We start from the raw sequence: 27,269 nt of genomic DNA on the forward strand, positions 1-27,269 counted from the left end.
TACTATCAAATGACCCAACACATGGGTTTTAGAGTTCCTGAAGGTGCAGAAAGGGAGAATGGACTAGAAGACTTATTTAGTGAATCAATTACAAAAAACTTCCCCAATTTGGAGAAAGGAAGTGATGTTCAAGTATAGGAAGCACATAGAACTAACAGACATGACCGGGAAAAAATCTTGACTAAGACATATTTCAGTCAAATTTTCCACAGTAAAATATAAAAAAAATCATAAAATGTATACCAGATTACTTTCAGAGGATCTTCAATTAGACTCACAGCTGACTAATCATCAGAAACCCTACAGACTAGAAGAGAATGGTGAGAAACAGTCCAAGTCATGAGAGAAAAAAAAGCTGTCAGCCCAGAATACTCTAACCTGCAAAGCTCTCATTTATGAATGTAGGTGAAATAAAGACCTTCCATATCAAGGAGAGATTAAAGAATTTGTCACCACTCATCCAGGCTTACAAAAGATGCTTAAGGATGTACTATATACAGAAACACAGAAAGATAGCTATCATTATGAAAGAATTTGAAGACAGAAAAATCCCTCAGTGAATGTACAAAATAAATCCAAAGTAAACAATAGAAATATTTATGGGAAATGGCAGGGCCAAGTATTACTTATCAATAGTCACTTTGAATATAAAAGGCCTCAACTCTTCAGTTAAAAGACACTGAATGGCCAATGGATTAAAAAACAAGACCCATATATTTGTTGCCTGCAAGAAACACACTTCGGGAGAGCAGCAGGATGACGGAATAGGAAGGGAGCACACTGATAGTCCAGGGAGAGACAGTTTAATAAAAGTGGAGATTTTTCAGGTTCAAGGAAGAGTAGGGGAAGAAACAGCAGAAGAAACTTCCAGAACGAGTGAATCACAGTGGACATGCGTGGAGAGCATGGGAGCCCACAGCTCAGGACACCAGTGGCAGACTCAACACACCAGCGCTGGAACGAGAGGTGAGCTGAAGCTCAATAGCCGGAGACACTGGCAGGCAAGCAGAAAGAGGAGACTAGAGGGAATGACCCCCAGGGGGAAAAGTTAACCAGGCTAACTGGAAGAGAGAGAGAGAAAAAAAAGTGACCGATACAGACACAGGTTTCTCTCTCTCCGCTCACCTCTCAAAGGAGAGCAAGACAAAGAGCAGGCACCACCTTGGACATACGTCATAAGCAGAGTGATCTCAGGTCTGCTTCGGCCCTGAGCCTAGCAGAAAAACCTGACTCTGGGTGGGGAGGGGTGAATTAACAGGAGATTAGTACCTAGTGAATTTGTGGTGCTACTGAACTGAGACTGTGAAAAAAGAGATGGAGGGGGAGAGAACTCATGGAATTCATGTGAGTACTCTCCAGAGATGCTACAGTTCCGGAACTTTGGCAACCCAGTGGGGACTGAAGGAGAATCTGAGCCCACCCTGAGGGCAGAACAGATTCCCTGTGTGGTCCTTGGGAAAGAGCTTCCGATCATTGGCTCCTGTGGGTATATCATTTGCCTGCTAACTACCTCCAACTTCGTTCAGCTGTGTGGAATTACTTCCCTTTTGAATCAAAAAAAAAAAAAAAAGAAAGAAAGAAAAAAGAGAGATCTACCATGCCTAACCTGGGAGTGTCACCATTGGCACACCAAACAGAGCTCTCAGGCCACACCCATCTCAAGCCTCTAAGGCTCCATCAAAAACAGACAGTCCACTTAATCTAGAGTCATAGTATAACAAGAAAAAGCACCACAGTGAAGAAACCAAATATCTCCAATATGCCAAATAACAAACGCAAAAACCGAGGTAATAAAAACAAGGAAGTCACTATGACGCCACCAAATGAAAAAGACACCCCAATTCAAGATTATGAAGATGATGAGATAGAAGAAATGCAAGAAACAGATCTCAAAAAAATGATAAGAACATTTAGAAGTTCTCAAAAACAAATTCTTGAACTACAGAAATCCTTAATGGACAAGATAGAAAATCTCTTGCTCGAAAATGAAATATTAAGGAGGAATCAAAATGAAATGAAACAACTAGTACAACAGGAAACTGTGATAGTGGCGAGAAATCATAATGAAGTGAAGAAATCAATAGATCAAATGAAAAACACATTAGAGAGCCTTAAAAACAGAATGGGTGAAGCAGAAGAGAGAATATCGGACTTAGAAGACAGAGAACAGGAAAGGATACAGTCAGACCATAGAAAAGAAGAGGAAATTAGAAATCTAGAACATATTGTCGGGAATCTTCAGGATACTATTAAAAAACCCAACATTCGGGTTCTAGGAGTTCCTGAAGGCATGGAGAGGGAGAAAGGATTAGAAGGCCTTTTTAGTGAGATATTAGCAGAAAATTTCCCAGGTTTGGAGAAGGACAGAGAAATCCTAGTACAGGAAGCTCACAGAACCCCTAATAAACACGACCAAAAGAGATCCTCACCACGACATGTTGTAATTAAACTCTCCACAGTGAAACATAAAGAAAATATCCTAAAATGTGCAAGAGAGAAACGTCAGATTACTCTCAGAGGATCTCCAATCAGACTCACAGCTGACTTCTCATCAGAAACTCTACAAGCTAGGAGGGAATGGTGAGATATAGCCCAGGTACTAAGAGAGAACAACTGCCAGCCCAGAATATTATATCCTGCAAAGCTATCATTTGTGAATGAAGGTGAAACAAAGATTTTTCATAGCAAATAGAAAAATGAAAGAATTTATCGCCACTCATCCAGCCCTGCAAAAGATGCTTAAAGATGTGTTGCACACAGAAACACAGAAACACGATCATCAATATGAAAGAAGGTAAAGGAAGGAAACCTCGCAGCAAAAGATCTCAGGGAATTCAAAGCATATATTAGAACTTATCTTTGGCAAATGGCAGGGCAAAGTTACCACTTATCATTACTCACATTGAACATTAATGGCCTGAACTGTCCAGTTAAAAGACACCGATTGGCTGATTGGGTTAAGGAACAAAACCCATCTATTTGCTGCTTACAAGAAACACATCTTTCCAACAAAGATCCATACAGACTGAAAGTGAAAGGCTGGAAAAAGATATACCATGCCAACAGAGCGGGCGTGGCCATCTTAATATTGGACAACATAAACTTTACTACAAAAACTGTTAAGAGAGATAAAGAGGGGCACTATATAATGATTAAGGGATCAATTCAACAGGAAGATAAAACAAATATCAATGTATATGCACCTAATTACAGGGCACCAGTTTATTTAAAAGATTTGTTAAGGGACTTAAAGGGAGACTTAGACCCCAATACAATAGTATTGGGGGACTTCAATAATCCGCTCTCAGAATTATGCAGATAAACATGACAGAAGATCAACAAGGAGACAGTAGATTTAATTGACACTATAGCCCAAATGGATCTAACAGATATATACAGAACTTTCCATCCTACAGCTAAAGATTTTACATTATTCTCAGCAGTACATGGAACCTTCTCTAGGATTGACCACATACTAGGCCATAAAGCAAGTCTCAGCAAATTCAAAAGAATTAGAATCATACCATGCAGCTTCTCAGACCATAAAGGAATGAAGTTGGAAATAAGCAACTCAGGAACCCCTTGAGCATACGCAAACACATGGAGATTGAACAACATGCTCCTGAATGAACAATGGGTCATAGAAGAAATTAAAAGAGAAATCAAAAATTTTCTGGAAGTAAATGAGAATAACAGCACAACATACCAAAACTTATGGGATGCAGCAAAAGCAGTGTTAAGAGGAAAGTTTATATTAATAGGTGCCTATATCAAGAAATTGGAAAGGCACCAAATAGATGAGCTTTCAATTCACCTCAAGGATCTAGAAAATCTACAGCAAACCAGACCCAAATCTAGTAGGAGAAGAGAAATAATTAAAATCAGAGAAGAAATCAACAGGATTGAATCAAAAAACATTACAAAAAATCAGCCAAACGAGGAGCTGTTTTTTTGAAAAAATAAACCAAATTGACACCCCATTGGCCCAACTAACTAAAAAAAGAAAAGACCCAAATCAATAAAATCAGAGATGAAAAAGGAAACATAACAACAGACACCACAGATATAAAAAGAATCATCAGAAATTACTACAAGGACTTGTATGCCAGCAAACAGGGAAACCTATCAGTAATGGATAGATTCCTGGACACATGCAACCTACCTAAATTGAACCAGGAAAACATCGAAAACCTAAACAGACCCATAACTGAGACAGAAATTAAAACAGTAATAACGGCCCTCCCAACAAAGAAAAGCCCAGGACCAGATGGATTCACTGCTGAATTCTACCAGACATTTAAAGAAGAACTAACTCCAATTCTTCTCAAACTATTCAGAACAATCGAAGAAGAGGGAGTCCTCCCAAATTCTTTCTACAAAGCCAGCATCACCTTAATTCCTAAGCCAGAGAAAGATGCAGCATTGAAACAGAATTACAGACCAATATCCCTGATGAACATAGACGCAAAAATCCTCAATAAAATTCTCGCCAATAGAATGCAACAACACATCAGAAAGATCATCCACCCAGACCAAGTGGGATTTATCCCTGGTATGCAGGGATGGTTTAATGTGTGCAAAACAATCAATGTGATACACCACATTAACAGACTGCAGAAGAAAAACCATATGATTATTTCAATAGACGCCGAGGAAGCATTTGATAAAATACAACACCCTTTCATGATGAAAACTCTAAGCAAACTGGGTATGGAAGGAACATTCCTCAATAACAATCAAAGCAATCTATGAAAAACCCACGGCCAACATCCTATTGAATGGGGAAAAGTTGGAAGCATTTCCACTGAGATCTGGTACCAGGCAGGGATGCCCACTCTCACCACTGCTATTCAATATAGTTCTGGAGGTTCTAGCCAGAACTATTAGTCAAGAAAAAGAAATTAAAGGGATACAAATTGGGAAGGAAGAAGTCAAACTATCCCTCTTTGCAGATGATATGATTCTTTACTTAGGGGACACAAAGAACTCTACTAAGAGACTATTGGAACTCATGGAAGAGTTTGGCAAAGTAGCAGGGTATAAAATCAATGCACAAAAATCAACAGCCTATGTATACACAGGCAATGCCATGGCTGAGGAAGAACTGCTAAGATCAATCCCATTCACAATAACTACAAAAACTATCAAATACCTTGGAATAAACTTAACCATGGACCTTAAAGAAAGAAATAGAAGAGGATATCAAGAAATGGAAAAATCTTCCATGCTTATGGATTGGAAGAATCAATAGACCGATGGAACAGAATTGAAACACCAAAAATCAATCCAAACATCTACAGCCAACTCATATTTGATCAAGGATCCAAAACCAATCCCTGGAGTAAGGACAGTCTATTCAATAAATGGTGCTGGGAAAATTGGATTTCCACGTGCAGAATCAAGAAGCAATACCCCTACCTTTCACCTTACACAAAAATTCACTCAACATGGATTAAAGGCTTAAATCTACGACCTGACACCATCAAATTATTAGAGAGCATTGGAAAAACCCTGCAAGCTATAGGTACCGGCAATGACTTCTTGGAAAACACCCCAGAAGCATAGGCAGTCAAAGCCAAAATTAACATTTGGGATTGCATCAAATTGAGAAGTTTCTGTACTGCAAAAGAAACAGTCAGGAGAGTGAAGAGACAACCGAAAGAATGGGAAAATATATTTGCAAACAATGCAACTGATAAAGGGTTGATCACCAGAATCTACAAAGAAATCAAGAAATTCCACAAGATCAAAACAAACAACCCACTTAAGAGATGGGCCAAGGACCTCAATAGATATTTTTCAAAAGAGGAAATCCAAATGGCCAACAGACACATGACAAAATGTTCAAGATCACTAGAAATCAGGGAAATGCAAATCAAAACGACAATGAGGTTCCACCTCACCCCAGTTAGAATGGCTCACATTCAGAAATCTACCAACAACAGATGCTGGAGAGGATGTGGGGAAAAAGGGACATTAACCCACTGTTGGTGGGAATGCAAATTGGTTAAGCCACTATGGAAGTCAGTCTGGAGATTCCTCAGAAACCTGAATATAACCCTACCATTCAACCCAGCCATCCCACTCATTGGATTTTACCCAAAGGAAATGCAGTTGGCAAACAAACAAGCTGTCTGCACCTTAACGTTTATTGCAGCTCAATTCACAATAGCTAAGACCTGGAACCAACCCAAATGCCCATCAACAGTAGACTGGATAAAGAAATTATGGGACATGTACTCTATAAAATACTATGCAGCAGTCAAAAACAACGAAACCTGGTCATTTGCAACATGATGGAGGAATTTAGAAAATATCATGCTGAGTGAATTAAGCCAGTCCCAAAGGGACAAATATCATATGTTCTCCCTGATCAGCGACAACTAACTGAGCACCAAAGGGGAAACTTGTTGAAGTGAAATGGACACTGTGAGAAACAGTGACTTGATCAGCTCTTGTCCTGACGGTTGATGTACAATGTAATACTTTATCCATTTTAGTATTTTCTTTGTTCTAGTACCATTGGTTGAACTCTGTAATTAACACACAATTATTCTTAGGTGTTTAAATTTTAACTGAAAAGTGATCCCTGTTAGGAATTTGGAAAACATTATGCTGAGTGAATAGCCAATCCCAAAGGGACAAATACCACATGTTCTCCCTGAAAGGTGACAACTAACTGAGCACCAAAAAGGAAACCTGTTAAAGTGAAAGGAACACTATGAGAAACGGTGACTTGATCAGCCCTCACCCTGACTGTTGATGAGCAACTTAATATGTTATTCCTCTTAGTGTTTTTTTTTGTTTCTTCTACTTAATACTTTTGGTTGAATACTTTAATCAATACACAATTCTTCTTAAGTGCTAAAAATTAACTAAAAAGTGAACCCTGTTAAATATAAGAGTGGTATATAAGAGAGGGAAGAGATGTGCAATTCGGGACATGCTCAAGCTGACTTACCTCAAACGGTAGAGTTAGAAATATACCAGGGGATTCCAAGTCAATCCCATCGAGGTGGCATGTACCAATGCCATCTCACTAGTCCCAGTGATCAATTTCTGTTCACAATTGATCATAATGATAGGACTAAGAACCAAAGGGATCCCATAAACAAGAATAGTGTCTGCAAATACTAGCTGATAGAATAAAAAAGGGAGAGAATGATCCAACATGGGAAGCGAGATACACAGCAGACTCATAGAATGGCAAATGTCCTAACAGCACTCTGGCCTCATAATCAGCCCTTCAGGCATGTGGATCCAGCTGAGAAGCCCATGAGAGTATTTCAGGCATGGAAAGCCAAGACACTCTGTGGAAAGAAAAAAAAAAAAAAAAAAAACACTAAATGAAAGATCTCCGCAAATGAGATTCCAGTGGAAAGAACAGGTCATCAAAGAAGGAGGTACCTTTCCCTGAAGGGAGGAGAGAACTTCCACTTTGACCAGGGCCTTGTCTAAATATGATCAGAGTCGGTGAACTCAGGGGGCTTCCATAGCCTTGGCAGCTCATGAAAAGAGCCTAGGGTGATTACTGAGGCCATAAGTAAGAGTGTCCATTTCTTAAGTCAACAACAGGAGTCACTGTGCACTTACTTCTCATGTAGGATCTCTGTCCTTAGTGTGCTGTACATTGAGATGTAATGCTATAACTAGTACTCAAACAGTATTTTTCACTTTATGTTTCTGTGTGGGAGCAAACTGTTGAAATCTTTACTTGATGTATGCTAAACTGATCTTCTGTATATAAAGAGAATTGAAAATGAATCTTGATGTGAATGGAAGGGGAGAGGGAGTGGGAAAGGGGAGGGTTGTGGGTGGGAGGGACATTATGTGGGGGAAGCCATTGTAATCCATAAGCTGTACTTTGGAAATTTATATTCATTAAATAAAAGTTTAAAAATGGAAAAAAAAGAAACACACTTTGGCAACAGAGATATTCACAGATTGAACATGAATAGATGGAAAAAGATATTCTATGTTAACTAAAAGCAAAAAGGGGCCAGTGTCACCATCCTAATATCAGACAAAATAGACTTTAACATAAAAAACTGTTTAAAGAGACAAAGAAAGGCACTATGCAATGATTAAGAAGTCAGTTCAACAGGGAGATGTGACTATAATAATGTAAATGCACCCAAATAAAGAGCACCTGGTTATTTAAAAGAAATGCTAATACATCTAAAAGGAGACACAATTTCCAATAAACTAATAACAGGGGACTTCAACACTGTATTTACATAAATGGACAGATCAATTAGACAGAAAATTAACAAAGAAACAACAGAGTTAATCAATCCTATTGACCAAATGGATCTAACTGATACCTACAGAATTTTTCAACACAGTATAGATTTCACATTCTTCTCACCAGTGCATGGAACTTTCTTTAGGATAGACCATATGCCAGACAATAAAACAAATCTCAGTAAATTAATAATGAAATCATACCGTGTGTCTTCTCTGACCACAATTGAATGAAGCTCTTGGTCATATGCAAACACATTGAGACTAAAGAATGAACATTGGGTCACAAAAAAATTAAAAGAGAAATAAAATATTTGTGGAAATGAATGAAGATAATACATCATATAAAAATTATGGGATACAGCAAGCAGTGTTAAGAGGGAAGTTTATAGTAATTGGTGTCTACATGAATAAATTAGCCATCAAATAAATGAGTTATCAATGCATCTCAAGACCTAGAAAATCAACAAATTAAACCCTAAATTAGTAGGAAGAAAGAAATAATTAAAATTAGAGAATCAACCAAAAAAAATAAAAAATCAGTGATATGAACACCTGGTTTTTTGAAAAATAAATAAAATTGTCACACCATTGGCTTAACTAAGCAACAGAAGAAAAGAGAAGACTCAAATTAATAAAATTAGAGATAAAAAAGGAAATGTAACTGCACACATCAAAGAAATAAAAAGAATCATCAGAAATTACTAAAAAGATCTGTATGCCAAAAAACTGGGAAACCTAGAAGAAATGGATAGATTCCTAGACATACATGATCTGCCAAAATTGAGTCATGAAGACATAGAAAACCTAAACAGACCATTAACGAAGACAGAAATTGAATCAGTAATAAAGAACTTCCCAACAATGAAAGATGAGGAATGAGCGGCTTCACTGTTGAATTCTACCAGATATTTAAAGAACTAATAGCAATTCTTCACAAGATGTTCAAAACAATGGGAAGGGAAAAGATCCTCCCAAACTCTTTCATGAAATCTGTATCGCCTTAATTCCTGATCCAGAAAATGATACAATAGAGGAAAAATATAGACCAATATTCCCAATGAAAATAGATGCAAAAATCCTCAAGATATTAGCTAATTGAATCCAACACCACATCAGAAAGATCATTCACCCAGACCAAGTGGGATTTATCCCTGGTATGCAGGGATGGTTCAACATTCCCAAATCAATCAATGCGATACATCACATTAAGAAACTGAAGAACATAAAACAAATCTCAATAGATACAGAGAAAGCATGTGATAAAATACAACATTGTTTCATGATGAAAACCTTAAGCAAATTGTGGATAGAGGAAACATTCCACAACACAATCAAGGCAATTTATGACAAATCTACAGCCAGGAGCCTATTGAATGGAGAAATGTTGGAAGCATTACACCTAAGATCCAGAACCCGACAAGGATGCCCACTCTCACCGTTGTTATTTAATACAGTTCTGGAAATTTTAGCTGGGATCATTAGGCAAGAAGAGAGATACAAATTGGAAAGAAGGAAGTTAAAAAAAAAACACTGAGTTTATACAAGAGAGATAAATATAAACCTCCTCTTTCTTCACAAATCACAAAATGTTAGATAAAATATATCATAGAATTGAACATAAATTATTCCCAAAGGAAATATGGAAAAAAATTTGCAACCCTAAAAATGGAAAGATTTCTTTAATGAGACATAAAAAGCATAAACTATACATTTTTAAAAGGATAAATTACACACTATCATAATATTGTTAGAAAACAAAAATATAGACCATAGATAAAAACAAAATATTTGCAATAAACATAGCAAATGAATAAAGTCTGTCTAAATAATATAATGAATTGATAACATAGAATTTAAAAAGAAAAACTCAATTCAGATATGGATGAAAATGTAATTAGTATATTTCATGAGCCAAGAAAAACATTTTTGAAAGAATTAGTAATCAGAAACTGAGTATTTAAGCCATACGTTCCCATGACTGCACATCCATTTGAAAGTGTAGAGAACGATAATTCAGTGCAATGGTGAAAACCCGGCGCATCTAGACATTCAGTGTAGTTCTGCTAGTAGTATAACCGTTTGGAATCATCTCAAATTAAACATACACTTATCACGTATCTGATGAATTTCACTATGTAAAACTTACCCAAGGGAAAGAAATTATATTATGCACATAGTAGCTTTTACCCAGATATTCAAAGCAACTTTTTTTTTTTAAACAAGATGCAGTACATTCCTTGAGAGGATTAGTAGATAAAAACAAAAGCAAAGTTTTAACACCTGAAACACCATCTCTTAAGCTTCAAAGCATTCCCCTAATTAGTAGAAATATAAGACACAAAACAGCATGTACTGTAGATTTCACTTATATAAAACTCTAAAACAGAGATCCAGTGTAATATTAGTGTAGTTCTGCAATTGCTTGCGGATAGACTCTGTGTGTGTGTGTGTGTGTGTGTGATGGGAAATAGGCCATAAAAGTTTCTCATATATTGAAAGTTTTGGTTACATAAGAACATACATTTGTCGCAGTTCATTGAACTGTGCACTCTAAATGGATATATTTTTCTATATGGAAAATTAGACTTCCATAGATGACTCAAGTATGTTTACACAAAGAATAAGTAGATGCAGTGAACTTATCAAAACACTAAAGCTGTTTACCATAATAAAATGTTTAAAGTGGATTTTGCTTTATATATCTTTTATCATTTGGAGCTGTTTGGGTATACATACTCTAGGAAATTAAAAATCAAAGAGAAAAAAAAAACATTTAAATTACCTGAGGTAGGAAGAGGGAAGAATTCACAGCTAACGCCTTTTTAAGTAGAAGAAGGACTACTTAGCTGTTTTCTAAAAAGATCCAGGTTTTCTCTGCAGAAAGAACCCTCAGCATAACCACCAGGAAGAGTCACCTTGTAGTAATGTTGATTTTTTTCTAGTATGCAGAGAAAAATTCTTTTAGCTTTGATCCATACCCAGTTCCAAAGCTACTTGCACATTTTCAGATATGATAGCAGCACCTCCACTTCTTGGTAACAATTTTCTGTCCTAGTTCAGAAGGCTATGACAAAAATATCACAGTTGGCTTACACACAGAAGAAATTTATTTCTAGCAGAAATATCTGAGTGCTTCAATGATTGGGTTGAAGTCAGGACTCTCAAGAGTTGTGGATTTCTCCCTTCATATGATGCACTCATTTGGAGGAAAGTAGAACTAGGCAAGCTCTCTGAGAACTCTCATAAAGGCACTACGAGGGTCCTATGTTTATAAACTCATTTATTGCACATTCCCTCTCAAAGAACCCACAGTCTGTTACCATCACATTGTTGGGTAGGATTTCAAGACATTCATTTGGGCAGGGGAGAATTGCAAACACTGAGCCCATAACACCATAGGAAAATTCTCACTGAATAACATGGGAGATGAGCACTGTATGACAGCGCGTTTCCATCTGGTGGTGGCCTTCTATCAAGTCCTGATCCTCGAGGATGTGTGCCACAGGTGTGGCTGTCTTACATTTGCTACATGGCTTTAATGTATTTATCAACATTCCTGCACTTAACATCCAGGCTCTGATATTCAAACCGGACTCAAACTCAAACTTCTTTTTTTTTTTTTTTTTTTTTTTTTTTGACAGGCAGAGTGGACAGTGAGAGAGAGAGACAGAGAGAAAGGTCTTCCTTTTGCCGTTGGTTCACCCTCCAATGGCCACCGCGGCCCACATGCTGTGACCGGTGCACCGTGCTGATCTGATGGCAGGAGCCAGATACTTATCCTGGTCTCCCGTGGGGTGCAGGGCCCAAGGACTTGGGCCATCCTCCACTGCACTCCCTGGCCACAGCAGAGAGCTGGTCTGGAAGAGGGGCAACCGGGACAGAATCCGGTGCCCCGACCGGGACTAGAACCCAGTGTGCCAGCACCGCTAGGTGGAGGATTAGCCTAGTGAGCCGCGGCGCCGGCTATCAAACTCAAACTTCTATCCTTGCTTCTCTCATAGTCTGTTAAAAGAATAATAAAAAGAAAAAAAAATACTTTTTGACATTTCCACTTGGATGCATAGTAAGCCTCAGTAGTTTAGGAGGAACAGAACAAAGTCAGGATCTGCACGACTGCCTTCACATTCGCTCCTTTGCCCGCCCATCTTGTGGAAACTCCATCTGTCAATTTTCCAGAAATAGATCCATGACTCATTCTTCTCCCCTCATTTTCTCTAACATATGACATTCAATCTATTAACAAATCCTCTGGTTCTACTGTTTTAAAAACATTTATTTGAAAGGCAGAGAGTGGCAGAGAGAAAGAGGGGGAGACAAAGAAAGAGATCATCTGTGCACTCGTTCACTCCTAATAGCTGCAACCACCAAGGCTCAGCCAGGCTAAATGCAAGAGCCAGAACGCCATCCATGTCTGTCAGATGGGTGGTAAGGACCAAGATACGTGGGCCATCTTCTCCTGCTTACCTAGGTGCCTTAGCAGGGAGCTGATTCAAAAGCAGAACAGCAGGAACACAAATAAGCACTCTGATATGGGATGCTGACATTGCAAGCTCAACTTAACTGACAGAGCCACCAGACAGGCCCCTGGTTCAATACTGATATATGTACAAAGTCATTCTCATTTGTACCTTCTTCCTCATTGTCACCCTGGGCCAAACACAATGATCTGCCACCTGCATTATTGCAAAGGCTTAGTGGATTGTCTCTTTCCTCGTTTGCCCTGTAACCCCCATTCTACAGAGGAAGGTAGAACAATTTTATTAAATTATTCAAAAAAATCATCTTTCCTCTGCTCCAAACCAGACAAAGTATTGCTTTTTATTCAGAGAAAAAAAAAACAACTTCTAGATATAATTTACAAGGCCTTGAATAATTGGATGAGATCTTTGTTATCTCATATGCCAATATTTTCCTCTTGGCTTACTCTGTGCAAGCCACAGAGCATCTTGGGCATTGCCACTATTTCTTGTACACACTAAGCATGTTTGTATCTCAGGGGTTTTGATTGTTTATTTCCTCATTAGATTGATGACTGATTCAATTACTTGGCTTGTGTATTCTCTGCTCAAATGACATCTTACCATTGATGATTTTGTTGTGACATTTATAAAAAAATTGCTATCTCAATTATTCTCTTGTTTTCAGTATTCTTTTTTTTCCTTATAGATGTTAAGATATGTTGCATGTTATCCCATTAGATTGTGTTCTTGACAATGGAGAATTTGTTCACTGCTGTGAGCAGGATACCCAGGAAAATGTGTATCACAATAATTGGTAATTCATAATGAAACAAAGAGTCCCCAACATCATGCAAACCATTTATCTATGATATCTGCTCCATTGCTTGAGGCCAAAGTTTCTATTTAACATTACTAGTCTTCATGGAAGGAAATGGGAAAAATACTAATTACTTTTGATCTGTATTGCTCAATCACTTTGGTTTCTTCTTCCTTTCTTTCTGTTCTTACAAAGGTTGTCAATTCCAGCACAAGTTTACATTTTTTTCTTTCAATTAATCAGTCAGCTGTATGGTATGTTCTGTGTTATATTGTATCAGGTACTTGATGCATAATACTCTTTACAGTATATACCCATTTCCTTGTGCCTATACATAAAATTAAAATACTTATACACTGTGAGCATAAAGACAATGCAATTGTTAGAATTAGATTATACAACGAACAAGTAAATTTTGTTGGCTCACTATTTATTTCTCTGTTCTTGAAATATTTACTGAACTCTCACATATGCTAGACTGTAGGTGAAGTAATGATATTCAGCATGAAATTAGACTTGTTTCTTTTATGAAACTTAGAGTTTTCCAAGGGTTATAGATATTAATAACCACAGGAAAAACACTGTTTAAATAGATATGCCAAAAAATGCAGAATTCCCTATTGAAGTACATCAGCAAAATTCCTTATGTGCAGGATATGAGACACTGCATAAGATATGTGTGTCAAAACCACACATTTAAACTGCATGACTAGTACATGACAAAGCAAGCAAGGTTAAAATTGTGCCTCCAAAATAAAATCACGTCATTGTAACTTGTGATCAAGAAATCCATTGATGGATCTACCATAATGGCTGTGCTATCAAATTATGTAAAATAGCTTCAACACAAGTATATATTTTATGCATAATCACAGGAAATACATCTCATAGTAAATTATGTTAACATATTTTCCTGCTAGAAAATATAGTCTAGAGTATTTTGAGAGTTCAGTATAAAATAGATAGTTTGTCAGGTGCTTCTACACCACACAAAATAAATCTTATCTGTGCCAGACAAGAATAAGTGTGCTAGTTCTTTTGTGTTTTGACTTTTAAGTTTGAGCTAGAAGTACCAGTGATATCGACTTCTGACTAGAGAAGATAAAATAAACTCTCCAAAGAGCTGAGCCTGTCAAAGCAGATGAAAAAAAAAAAAAAAAAAAAACAGAAAAAACTCTCTCAGATGCTCAAATAATAGATGCTGCATACATAAGTAAAATTCAAGGGAAACTTCAGTTCATCTCACATTTAAATTAAGCTTTCTTGCTCAAGCCAAGGCTGGATGTCTACATCTTTACTTAGCCACCCCGGACAGAAAAAATGTATTTGGATCTATATATATTAGAGTTTGCATTGATGTGACACTGAATTTCTTTTCTCCATAATGAGGCAGATTCTGGTGGGGAAGAGATGAATGAGGAATACTCAGGAATCGGTTACTGTGGAAACCAGCAGTATATTTTCCTTGTGATTAGGCATAGAAGTATCTGGTTTTCATTTTTGTTTCTTAATGCAGAGGATTTTTTTTTTTACCTTCTGAAGTAATATCTACCATGTATTCCTTTTTGCATTGTGTTCCATTTTCTTTGTTTCAGAAGTTTCTGAAATACTATCAGATATATGTTAAATACACTTGACAAGATTTTGTTAGTCAATTGTATGAAAAGAAACCTCTGTGACAACTAGCCGAGCACCAAAAAGGAAACCTGTTAAAGTGAAATGAACATTGTGAGAAACAGTGACTTGATCAGCCCTCGCCCTGACTGTTGATGAACAACTTAATATGTTAACCCTTTTAGTATTATTGTTTGTTTGTTCTACTTAATACTTTTGGTTGAATAGTGTAATCAATACACAGTTATTCTTAAGTGTTGAAACTTACCTGAAAAGTGATCACTGTTAAATATAAGAGTGGGATAAGAGAGGGAAGAGATGTGCAATTCGGGACATGCTCAAGCTGACTTACCCCAAACAGTAGAGTTAGAAACATACCAGGGGATTCCAAGTCAATCCCATCAAGGTGGCATGTACCAATGACATCTCACTAGTCAAAGTGAGCAATTTCTGTTCACAATTGATCATAATGATAGGACTAAGAACCAAAGGGATCACATAAACAAGAATAGTGTCTGCAAATACTAGCTGATAGAATAAAAAAGGGAGAGAATGATCCAACATGGGAAGTGAGATACACAGCAGACCCATAGAATGGCAGATGTCCTAAACAGCACTCTGGCCTCAGAATCAGCCCTTAAGGCATGCAGATCTGGCTGAAAAGCCCATGAGAGTATTTCAGGCATGGAAAGCCAAGACACTCTGGCAAAAAAAAAAAAAAAAAAAAAAAAAAAAAAAAAAAAAAACAAACCTACCTAAATGAAAGATCTCTGGGAGTGAGATCCCAGTGGAAAGACCAGGTCATCAAAGAAGGAGGTACCTTTCTCTGAAGAGAGGAGAGAACTTCCACTCTGCCTAAGAAGGAGGTACCTTTCTCTGAAGAGAGGAGAGAACTTCCACTCTGCCTATGACCTTGTTTAAATATGATCAGAGTCAGTGAACTCAAAAGGCTTCCATAGCCTTGGCAACTAATGACAAGAGCCTAGGTGATTATTGATGCCATAAACAAGAGTGTCAATTTGCTAAGTTTACAACAGGAGTCACTGTGCACTTACTCCTCATGTAGAATCTTTGTCCTTAGTGTGCTGTACATTGTGATTTAATGCTATAACTAGTACTCAAACAGTATTTTTCACTTTGTGTTTCTATTGGGTGCAAACTTGAAATCTTTACTTAATATACGCTAAACTGATCTTCTGTATATAAAGAGAAACAAAAATGAATCTTGATGTGAATGGAAGGGGAGAGGGAGCAGGAAAGGGGAGGGTTGCGGGTTGGAGGGAAGTTATGGGGGGGGGGAAGCCATTGTAATCCATAAACTGTACTTTGTAAATTTATATTCATTAAATAAAAGTTAAAAAAGAAAAAAGAATCCTCCGTATTGTACTTAACCTCCAAATTGAAATTGAAAACTGTTTATTTTAACAAAGATATGACATGTGAACTAGTTTTTGCTAGTCATACCTAATTAAGGAAATAGTTTCTGCTTATCATACCTAATTAGTGTGTGTCTACATGTGTATTTGCACATATCTGTGAAAAATTACTTTTATAATATGCATTTTACATAAAAACTGACAAGTAAATAATTCCAGGGTCCCTAATACTAAAATATGAAGCAACACCATATTCTGCTATGAAGTGTTACTGCCTGAAAATTGAAAGACAAGATTTTCCTGTTCATATATTAATCTTTATTGTCTTTTTTGCATATGCATCAATGTGAAATTATTTCTATTTTTATATAATAGAACATATTTTGGGCTTAATTGTTGAATATCAATGGTTCAAACTCTTGGGAACTGCAGGATTTGGTTAACAAATTGAAGGGCTTATTACATCTATAGATTTCTTTCTCAATTTTAGGACATAATATGCCAAGTACACTTGCTGCTATTCAGTATTTCTTCCCACATTCAAAATTATCCTGAAGTTTATGCTTCAAAAATTTTGTTTTCTATAGATTCCAGTGTAAATCTAGGCATGCCTAAACTTATTTCCAGGGGTGAAATTTGACATAGCGGTTAAGATCCTGCTTGGGATTTCCACATCCTCATCGGAGTATCTGGTTTTGAATCCCAGCTTTGCTCCCCATTTCAGCTTTCTGCTAATGTGCACCATGGGAGATGACAGGTGACCACTGAAGTGGTTGAGTCCCTGCTACTCATTCAAAACCTGGATTGAGATCCTGGCTCCCAGCTTGGCCCAACACTGGTCATTACTGGTATCAAAGTAGTGAACCAGTAGATGAGAGATATCCCTATGTCTGTTTGACTCTCACTCTCTGTCAGTCAGTCTGTATCTGTCTGTCTTTTAAATAATTAAAATAAATTAAAATAGAATATAGAATGAAACAATATTATTTTCTGGAAAAAATTACCTGTAAGTGCAATATGTACTTACTTAAATTAATGTCAAATTTAAAGTGGAATAAAATAGAAAGTCTAGTATTTCTTTTTCTATCTATTTTTATCTAGTATTTTTTATAGGAGACTAAACAATATCAGATGACATTAACATATTTCTTTCTCACTCTATCTACAGCATCCTTATTCTGCTTCCAGAGACAATCTCTGGTTAGTTTTAAATTAGAGTTTGAATGCTATTTCCAGTTGAGTTGGATCTACATCTCGTTTCATGTTTTATTTGAGTTTGAGAGTTGTCACAAACAAATTTTCAACCACAAAAGAGAATTAAAGGTACTCAATTCCTTATCATAATGATAACACTAATCTCCCAATCTGTAAATATTCTACACTTTATCATTCCCCACATTCAATCCATAACTAAGATTTTCCTTACTCAAACTTATTCTCCCTTTCTCCATTCTTCTGACTAATATCAGATATTGAAATTCATTTTTCTTTTCTTAGTTTTTTTCAGTAGTCATTTGTTTTCCATGTCTCTGGTCTGATTTACTTTTATCATTTATCGTATTGATAGAATAATCAGTCTAATGTAAAAAAAATCTTACCTGTAGCAATCTAATGAAAATATTTTACCTCCTCTTTCAAACTGCTGCACAAGCTTCAATATTTTATTTAGTGAAAAGAAAATTTTAAAAATTCAAATAAAAACAAATGTATTGGCATAAACACAATGAACACTTTTTTTCCTTGTATGATTTGTTGTTACTTTTATTGTCTTGATGTATCAAAGAAATCAACAAGAGCAATGGGACAAAAAATTGGCTAAGACTTGCTATGGCTGCATCTGATATGGTCACCTATTCATGTCCTGGTTTATCCATTTCCAATCCAGCTATCTGCCATTGCCTGGGAAAAGCAGCCTAAGATGGCCCAAGTGCTTCGGTCCCTGCCACCCACATGGGGATTCAAATGAAGCTCTCAGCTCCTGGCTTTGTCCTTACCTAATATTAACAGTTGCAGCCTCTGGGGGATGAACTAGTTGGTGGAAGATTCTCTCCATCTCTCTGTCTCTGTCTCTCTCTCTCTCTCTGTATGTTTGTGTGTGTCTCCCCCTATCTGTAACTCCGAATTTCAAATAAATATATCTTAACAAAAATGAATGGGGTCTTCCTCCTCTTTTTTAACAATTAATGATTTTCCTTTGTGCTTATTAACATCTCCAATTGATTCAGTGAAAAATTTGTGAATGTTCACATTTGAGGGAAATCTAATGTACTAAAAATGTAGCATCTCCTGAACTTGACCCCTCTATGTCAGCACTATCACTCACCTCTTCAGATTCACCCAAACATTCTACTTTAAGTTCTTGCTACTTATGACTTCAATGTTTTTAAATTTTTTATTATATAAAGGAACAGATTTCATATACATAATTTTAAGACCATAATAATATTCTCCACCCTCCCACTCTCCTTCTTCCTTCCTGTCTTTTTCTTCTAATTTTTACAATAATTTAATCTTTCCTTTCAATTTACTTTATAGTCACAGACTTAATCTTCCATTAATAAATAATTCACAATTAGAAAATAGGATAACTATTTTGTAGGAGTATAGACAAGATTATAAACAATAATCAAATATCAAAAAGACAATTTCACTTACATACTTTATTATTTTTGTGCTCTATATATTAGCTATAATTAAATAAAACATATATTTGTCTTTTGGGACTGGATTGCTTCACTAAACATAATGGTCTCCAGTGGCATTCATTTGGTTGCAAAAGACAAGATTCCGTCTATTTTACAGTTTAGTTTTATTGATAAAATTAATTTTACACAAAATCATGTAGTGCCTAGAAAACTTACTCATTATGGTAAAATACAATAAATAAACAAAAGGATGAATGAATAAATAAATGCCACTTATTTCCACCTGCCCCTGAATAAGTGCAATTTTTTAAATAAAACTGCAAATCCTTCAATAAAGAGGTAGATTCATTTGTTTATCCTTGAATCAGCACTGGCTGTATGACTCTCTATGGTTAATGGTTTGGCCAACAAAATCAGTGGAAGTGGCTTTACATCATTGCCAAGCCTAGGTTTGAATACACTTTGATGCCATTTTTCCTCTTAAATCCTTGCCAGACCTCCATGTGAATAAGCTCAGGACAGTCTACTAATAGTCATAGATGGATAGCTGAGTTTCCTCCTGCTGTTCCTTTGCTTCAGTCAATAGTCAGCCAACTCCGCAGAAACAGAGATGCCCAGAACCTTGTAAATGCTTGTGGGGGCTCAATTAACACCAGCAACAGTAGCAACCTAAGCCAAGTCCAAACTGTCAAATGGAAATTCTCAGTAAATAGAATTGAGGGCTTATTTAAAAGATTAAAGTTTGAAGTCATTAAGTCTAGCAGTTAGTTACAAGGAAAAAGCCAAAGAATATGGGCTCAGTGTATCCATGTATATTTCTGTACAGAGCTACCGCACTACAATAAATTATTTTTAGCCTATATCCTGCAAAAATCTGTGTCCTGAGGGCTGAATTTGTTATTAATATCCAAGTCCTTACATCCACAAGGTTCCTGACTCATTGTCGGATATCAATATTGATGAAGTTTAACTGAGACGAGCCAGCTATTTCTCAAGTATTATTCTATAAGATAAATATGACACTGTCATTGTTTATTTTCTCTGGTTAATTTTTTCATTCTATTTGTCTTTCAAATTTCTGAGTGATTATAGTCCATAAATATATTATTAGTTGTGTAATATAGAAATTGAGTGGTAAAGCAAAATTTTACATCTTGAATTCTCCTTGGAGACCACAAACCTGTAAACACTTCCCACAACATAAGTAAGAAAGAACCATCAATCAAAAGGAACAGTTAGTGTTGCGGATCATGGCAGGACCACAAAGTTATCAGAAGACGCAGCCATAGCCACCTCTGCAGTGAAGATTCTCACTGATAAGGCAGTTGCAACAAGTATTGAGATCTCCTCCATGCATTGCAATTGCAGATCAGGAGAGGCACTGGGAAAGGATGACTGTTGCTATTCCTGCAGCCCTCAGGTGCCATAGACCACAGGAGACAAAGAGTTTGTAAAGAGAGCTGAATCATAACACACACATGAATCAACTTCGAGGGTTGAGTTGGGCCTCTGATAGTCCAGAATCCTGAATTTTTCCTGATCCTGACTTAACTAAGAGTCATCCCAAATCAGCATGTCAGCATCATCCCAGTGATACAATTTCATGTGATCCCATGGTAAAAATACTTACTTTTCTAGTTACATTGGCCATGAGGAGTAAGCCATTCCCCAGGTCATCCTCCTGGAATTAACTTGGCCATGTAGTCAAGAACAGCTCTATAGACAACACTTCCATGCTCCTTGGGGACATACCAGGCAGCATTTGTATAAAAGAGAGCTGGGGAGGGGGGCGGGGCCACGGCTCACTTGGTTAATCCTCCACCCATATGGATGCCGGGTTCTAGTCCTGGCTGGTCCTCTTCCAGTCCAGCTCTCTGCTGTGGCCCAGGAGGGCAGTGGAGGATGGCCCAAGTGCTTGGGCCCCTGCACCTGCATGGGAGACCAGGAAGAAGCGCCTGGCTCCTGACTTCGGATCTGCGCACTGCCGACCATAGCAACCATTTGAGGAGTGAACCAATGGAAGGAAGACCTTTCTCTCTGTCTCTCTCTCTCTCACTGTCTACAACTCTACTTGTCAAATAAATAAATTTAAAAAAAATTTAAAAAAGAGGCCTGGTAACCAAAGAGCATCCCATATGGCAAGGTACACATTGATTTGGATTTCAGGGTTATTTTTAAGACATTATGAATATATATTTCAAGAAAATTAAATAATATACTTAATAGCTATTAGTACAATATCCTAAAACCATACATTCAAAGATAGGCTTTTCTTGATTTTGTTTAATTTAGAATTTATAAAAGATTATCACTTGGAAATAATATTTTTATTATTTTTAACTGAAAAGTATATTATTACAACATACTGAAATCTTCCCTCTTTTTTATTAAGCCTTACAGATATTTGACGTACATTGTACACTAAGTGTCATCCCCAACACAATGAGTGTCATGATCTACTTGAAAAGTGATACCACATCTCAGAGGCTTATTATGCAGTTTTAAACTGCACTTAATTACCTGAGAGAGATAGACAGATAGACAACTATATAGAACTCATTCAAGGATATTCATGCTCTAAATTTACAAATATATATCTTATTTTTTAAACAATATTATTTCCTATATAATGCAATAAATGTATACAGTTCTTTGTGATTAACCAGTGGTAGCTCAAGGTATTTATACGCTGCAATGTGATATTTCAACATATGTATACAGTGTGTACTGATCAAATCACAGTAATTAACATTTTTCATCTTACAGAGAAGCAGAGGCAAAGAGAGAGAAGTCTTCCAACTGCTGTTCAATCCCTGAAAACAGGAGCCAGGAGTTTCTCCCAGGTCTCCCAAGCAGGTGCAGAGCCAAAGACTTGGGCCATCTTCTGCTCCTTTCACAGGCCATAGTAGAGAGCTAGATCAGAAGTAGAACAGCCAGGACTCCAACCGGCGCTCATATGGGATGCCGGCACTACAGGCAGCGGCTTTACCTGCTACACCACAGCGTCTTTATGTTTGGAGACTTGAGCTCCTTTTTGCTAGTTCTTCATACACTATATAGTAGGTTATTAAGAAATATAGTCACCCCACTGTGCTGTGGAGCACTAGAACTTGTTCCTTCCATGAAATTGTCTTTTGGAACCCATTATCCAAATTCTCTCTATTCCCCACCTCTTCAAAACTTCCTTTGGAAATTCGCGTAGTCATTATTCCAGGTTCAACTTCCATATGTGAGAGAGTACTTTGTTTTCCCACATCTATTATATTTTATTAATGATTTCCCATTTCATCCAGCTTGCTATAAATGTCTGGATTTTATATTGTTTTATGTATATATGTCAGTTTCTTTTTTTAAAAAAAAAAAGATGTATTTATTTGAAAAGCAGAGTTCAGAGAAAGAGAAGGGGGTACTCTTTCATCTATAGGTTCACTTCCCAAATAAACACAACAGCAAGGGCTGGACCAGAGCAAAACCAGGAGCAGGAGTTTCTTCTGGGTCTTCCAAGAGGGTCACAGGAGACCAAGAACCTGGTCCATCTTCTAGTGTTTTTCCAGGTGCGTGAGCAGAGAGCTGCGTCAGGGTGGAACCAGCTCCCACATGGGATGCTGAGATTTCAGATAGTGGTTTAACCTGCCTTCTACATTGCCAGCCTCTACACATTTCCTTTATCCACTCACCCAGGAGCATCTAGGTTGATTAACTATCTGAGCTACTGTGAATAATACTGCAGTGAACATGGGAGTGAAGGTAACTTGTCCATATGCCTTGGATATATATACACAGAAGTGGGATAGCAGGATCATATGTAGATATATTTTTAGGTTTTTGAAGAAATTACATACTGTTCTCCATAAAAGCAATATTGACAAAGCCTACACCAGTGCAATGTATGAGTTACCTTTCTTCCACATCTTCTACAGTATTTGTTATTCTTTGTCTTCTAATACAATATGTTCTCATTGTGGCTTTGATTGATGTTTCCCAGATGACTATTTATATTTAGCATTTTTCACAGAGTTTGCTCTTTGCATTCCATTCCTGAGAAATGTTTATAGAAAGACATATTTTTCCCATTTAAAAATATTTATTTATCTATTTGAAAGGCAGAGTTATGGAGAAGCAGAGGCAGAGGCAGAGAGAGAGAGAAATCTTCCATCCACTGGTTCACTACCCAGATGGCTGCAAAAGCTGGAACTGGGCCAATCTGAAGACAGGAGCCAGGAACTTCTTCCGGGTCTCCATCTCAGGTACAGGGTTCCAAGGATTTGGGCCATCTTCCATGCTTTCTAAAGCCATAGCAAAGAGCTGGATTGGAAGTGGAGCAGCCAGGACTCAAACTGCTGCCCAAATGGGATGCCGGCACTGCAGGCAGCGGCTTTACCCGCTATGCCACGGCACTGGCCCCAATTTTCCATTTTTAATTGGATTATACGTTTTGCTTAGTTTTTGAAGTTCCTTATATTTCCCAAATGTCACTATTTTGCAAGATAAATAGTTTGCAAGTATTTTCCCATTCTGTGGATCTTCTGTTCACTTTGCTGATTGTGTCCGTTACTGTGCAGAGCAGCTTTTTAGTTTGAGATAATTCGTTTATTTTTTAAATCATGGATTTATTTATTTGAAAGTCAGAGCTAAAGGCAGGAGGAGGAGAAAGATAGACAAACACACACACACACACACACACAGAGAGAGAGAGAGAGAGAGAGAGATCAGGAGATCTTTCCATTGGCTCATTCCCCAGATGGCTGTAATGGCGTGGTTGAACCAGGCTGAAGACAGGAACCAGGATCCTCTTCCAGGTATTCCAGAAGTGTAGCAGGGGCGCAAGCACTTGGACCATCCTCTACTCCTTTTCTCAGGCCATTAGCAGGAACTGGATTTGAAGTAGAGCAACGGGGACATGAACCAGCACCCTTATGGGATGCTGGCGTTGCAGGCATTGGTCACTCATTTGTCTAATTTTTAAATATTCATTTATTTGAAAGGCAGAGTTATATTCAGACAGGGAGATACACACACATACACACACAGACACACACAAACACACACACACACAGAGATGGTGAGAGAAAGACTGATTTTTCCATCCGCTGGTTCACTACACGAACTGCCACAATGGTTCAGGTTTGGACCAGGTGCCCGGAACTCTATCTGGGTCTCCCACATGGGTGACAGGGACCCAAGTACTTGGGTTATCTTTCACTGATTTTTCGGGAACATTAGCAGGGAGCTAGATGGGAAGTAGAGCAGCTGGTACTCTAACTTTTGCTCATATGGGATGCTAGCATTGCAGCAGTGGCTTAACTCACTGCTCCACAATGCCAGTCTCCATTTTTCTACTTGTGTTCTAGCCATGTTAAAACACAGAGGTCTGAATGTAGACACTGCAACACACACCGTAATGTTTCCACAGTATTTTCACTTTACTGTAACTGCAAGAATTATTTACTCATGAACCAAATGTTATTTTTTAGTTTTCTAAGAAGATGCCCTATTTCCATTCATAAGGTGCCTTATGATAGCCTTTTTGTTTCTTAGATATACAAATATACAGTTTAGTATGAGATATTTCTTGTTTTTGCGGGGGGGGGCAGGCAGAGTGGACAGTGAGAGAGAGAGACAGAGAGAAAGGTCTTCCTTTTTGCTATTGGTTCACCCTCCAATAGCCGTCGCAGCCGGCGCGCTGCAGCCAGCGCACCGCGCTGATCCGATGGCAGGAGCCAGGTACTTCTCCTGGTCTCCCATGGGGTGCAGGGCCCAAGCACTTGGGCCATCCTCCACTGCACTCCTGGGCCACAGCAGAGAACTGGCCTGGAAGAGGGGCAACTGGGACAGAATCCAGCGTCCCCACCGGAACTAGAACCTGGTGTGCCGGCCCCAAAAGGTGGAGGATTAGCCTATTGAGCCGTGGTGCCAGCCCTGAGATATTTCTTACATTAATTGTAAAGATGTTTCCAAAAGAAAAGCTCAGATAGGCAGCTACTTTGCCCTAAGAGTAAGAGTGACAGATGGCTTAGTTTGTGGATAACAGTCATTACAAATAAATACAGAGAATGATAAGGCCCAAAAGTAAGTCTCTATCATAACCACGTGCAAACTCTGGTTAAATAAATGTATATCATTCATATAATACTAATCAATTAACTTTATATAGAAAAATAATTTCTCCAGTATTTTTCCTTTCAAACTTCTGTAAGATTTCCTTTGTAACTATTTAAACAAATATCAGATAGAGAAAAGGAGAGATTTAAGAAGTTTTTGAGAGGAAGGAAAAGGACGAGGCAGTTTTAATTGAATGCTACCTCAATGTGAAACTGTAGTGGAAGGCAGCATGAAAATGCACCAGGAAGTAGACGGAATGAAGACCAATGCCAGTCTCTAGGAAGGCAGCAAATGATGGCCCAAATACATGAGTTCTTGCCGTCCATGTCGGAAACTATGAGTCCCTGGGTCTACTACTCCAACTCTTGTGTATACTTGAGGAATAAACCAGAATATGGTAGTTCAGCCTCTCTATTTGTAACTCTAAAATAAACAATGATTAACAAAAGAATATATGAAAGGTTTCCTCTCACTGAGATGGCTAGTAGTTTAGGACAGGCAGATAAGATTCCCATACTATCAGGAATGCAGTTCTTATATTCTGTACCATTCCCCCAAATATCACTTGTCTAAAAGAAAACTTCGAGACCCGTGAGGGCTGCTACAATTCTGATCATTTTGTGCACACGGCAAGAAGGAGGTAATAAATACAGCAGATTTGGAGGGATGGGGATTCATTGCAAGCAATGGCCATGTGAGGCAGTCTCTGAAACATTGAATTCAATCCTCTGAATTGTATTTTCCAACTGACTGCAGAAGTGTAAGTGATGCAAGTGAAGGATCTAGAAACACTGGTCTGAAGGAGACCATTCCTTTACCTGCACAATAATCCAAGCATCTTACTAAGTACTTCTAGCATCTGAAGTTGAGTGCTTTTTCAGAAGCTTCCCATTCATTATCGTAATCTTTAACCATGATTTCTTGAGGTGGAATTTTTTCTCTCATTAACAAAAATAGGCATAATTTTCTCATTTTACTGATTGTAGAAATGAGATTCAAAGGGTGAGATAACTTGCAGAGACTCACTAATTTCAAGAGTTGTAAGATAATGACAATAATAATTATCAAATATTGACTATGCTTTATCACTGAATGTTATGTAACTGCTCTGAGTACTTTGACATATTTTGGCTAATTACATTCTTAGCCTAATCCCCAGAGAAAGTCACTAATGAATAGTGAATTCTAAACATAACATCATATGCCTCAACAGTTAAACTTAAAGCTAATTTTAAATTTAATTAAAGATGAATACTTCACAGGGTGAGAAGTATAATTCTGTAATTTATTTGCTGTTCTACCCAATGTGTAATGCTTTGCTTATTTTGGTCTTCTTTTCTTTCTATGAAAAGTGGAGACCGTGACTATATCATAAAGGTGCAAGAAAAATTATTGATTTCCTTCATCTCACTTACTAATTTTCTCTTCTGGTAATCTGCCTGTACTTATTTAATATTGTGTCCTTTTTCCTAAATGTATATCTATGATATTTACAATTTCTTTTTCCATCTCACAGTATTGTTCTAGTGACATTGTTTGCATCTTGTTTCAGATATTTACAATTCCTTTCCGAATGCAAAATTTCTATCAGGCTTTCATTTCATATTCTACTTTTCTTCCAAAAAATGTTCTTTTTGAACATCATTTACTCCTTGTTTCAAATAATACTCAGGTATTTTGAATAATGCCCTTCCATTTGTTTCCCACTTTTTGTTAATTTAATGAGTCTTTGTAGTAATATTCTTTAAAGTAAAATATAATCACATTAACTAAAACATTCTATTTTGATGTAGACTGCAGATACAAATACTATTTAGGACATGTGAATTTTCTTCAGTAACTTGGGGTAGAATTTTCTGTTTTGCCTTGGAATGGTTTCATCTCAGTATCTTAAATAATACAAAACTGTATACCTAAAAGAGTATTCCTTTTCCATCGCCATACCACTCTTTTTGTTAGTGTCCATAAATAATGTTTTATTGAAACAAAGCAACATTCATTAATGTAC

Source organism: Oryctolagus cuniculus, chromosome 4, assembly GCF_051225735.1.
Source record: "Oryctolagus cuniculus isolate XC-2025 breed Fujian yellow rabbit chromosome 4, ASM5122573v1, whole genome shotgun sequence".
Classification (NCBI taxonomy): domain Eukaryota; kingdom Metazoa; phylum Chordata; class Mammalia; order Lagomorpha; family Leporidae; genus Oryctolagus; species Oryctolagus cuniculus.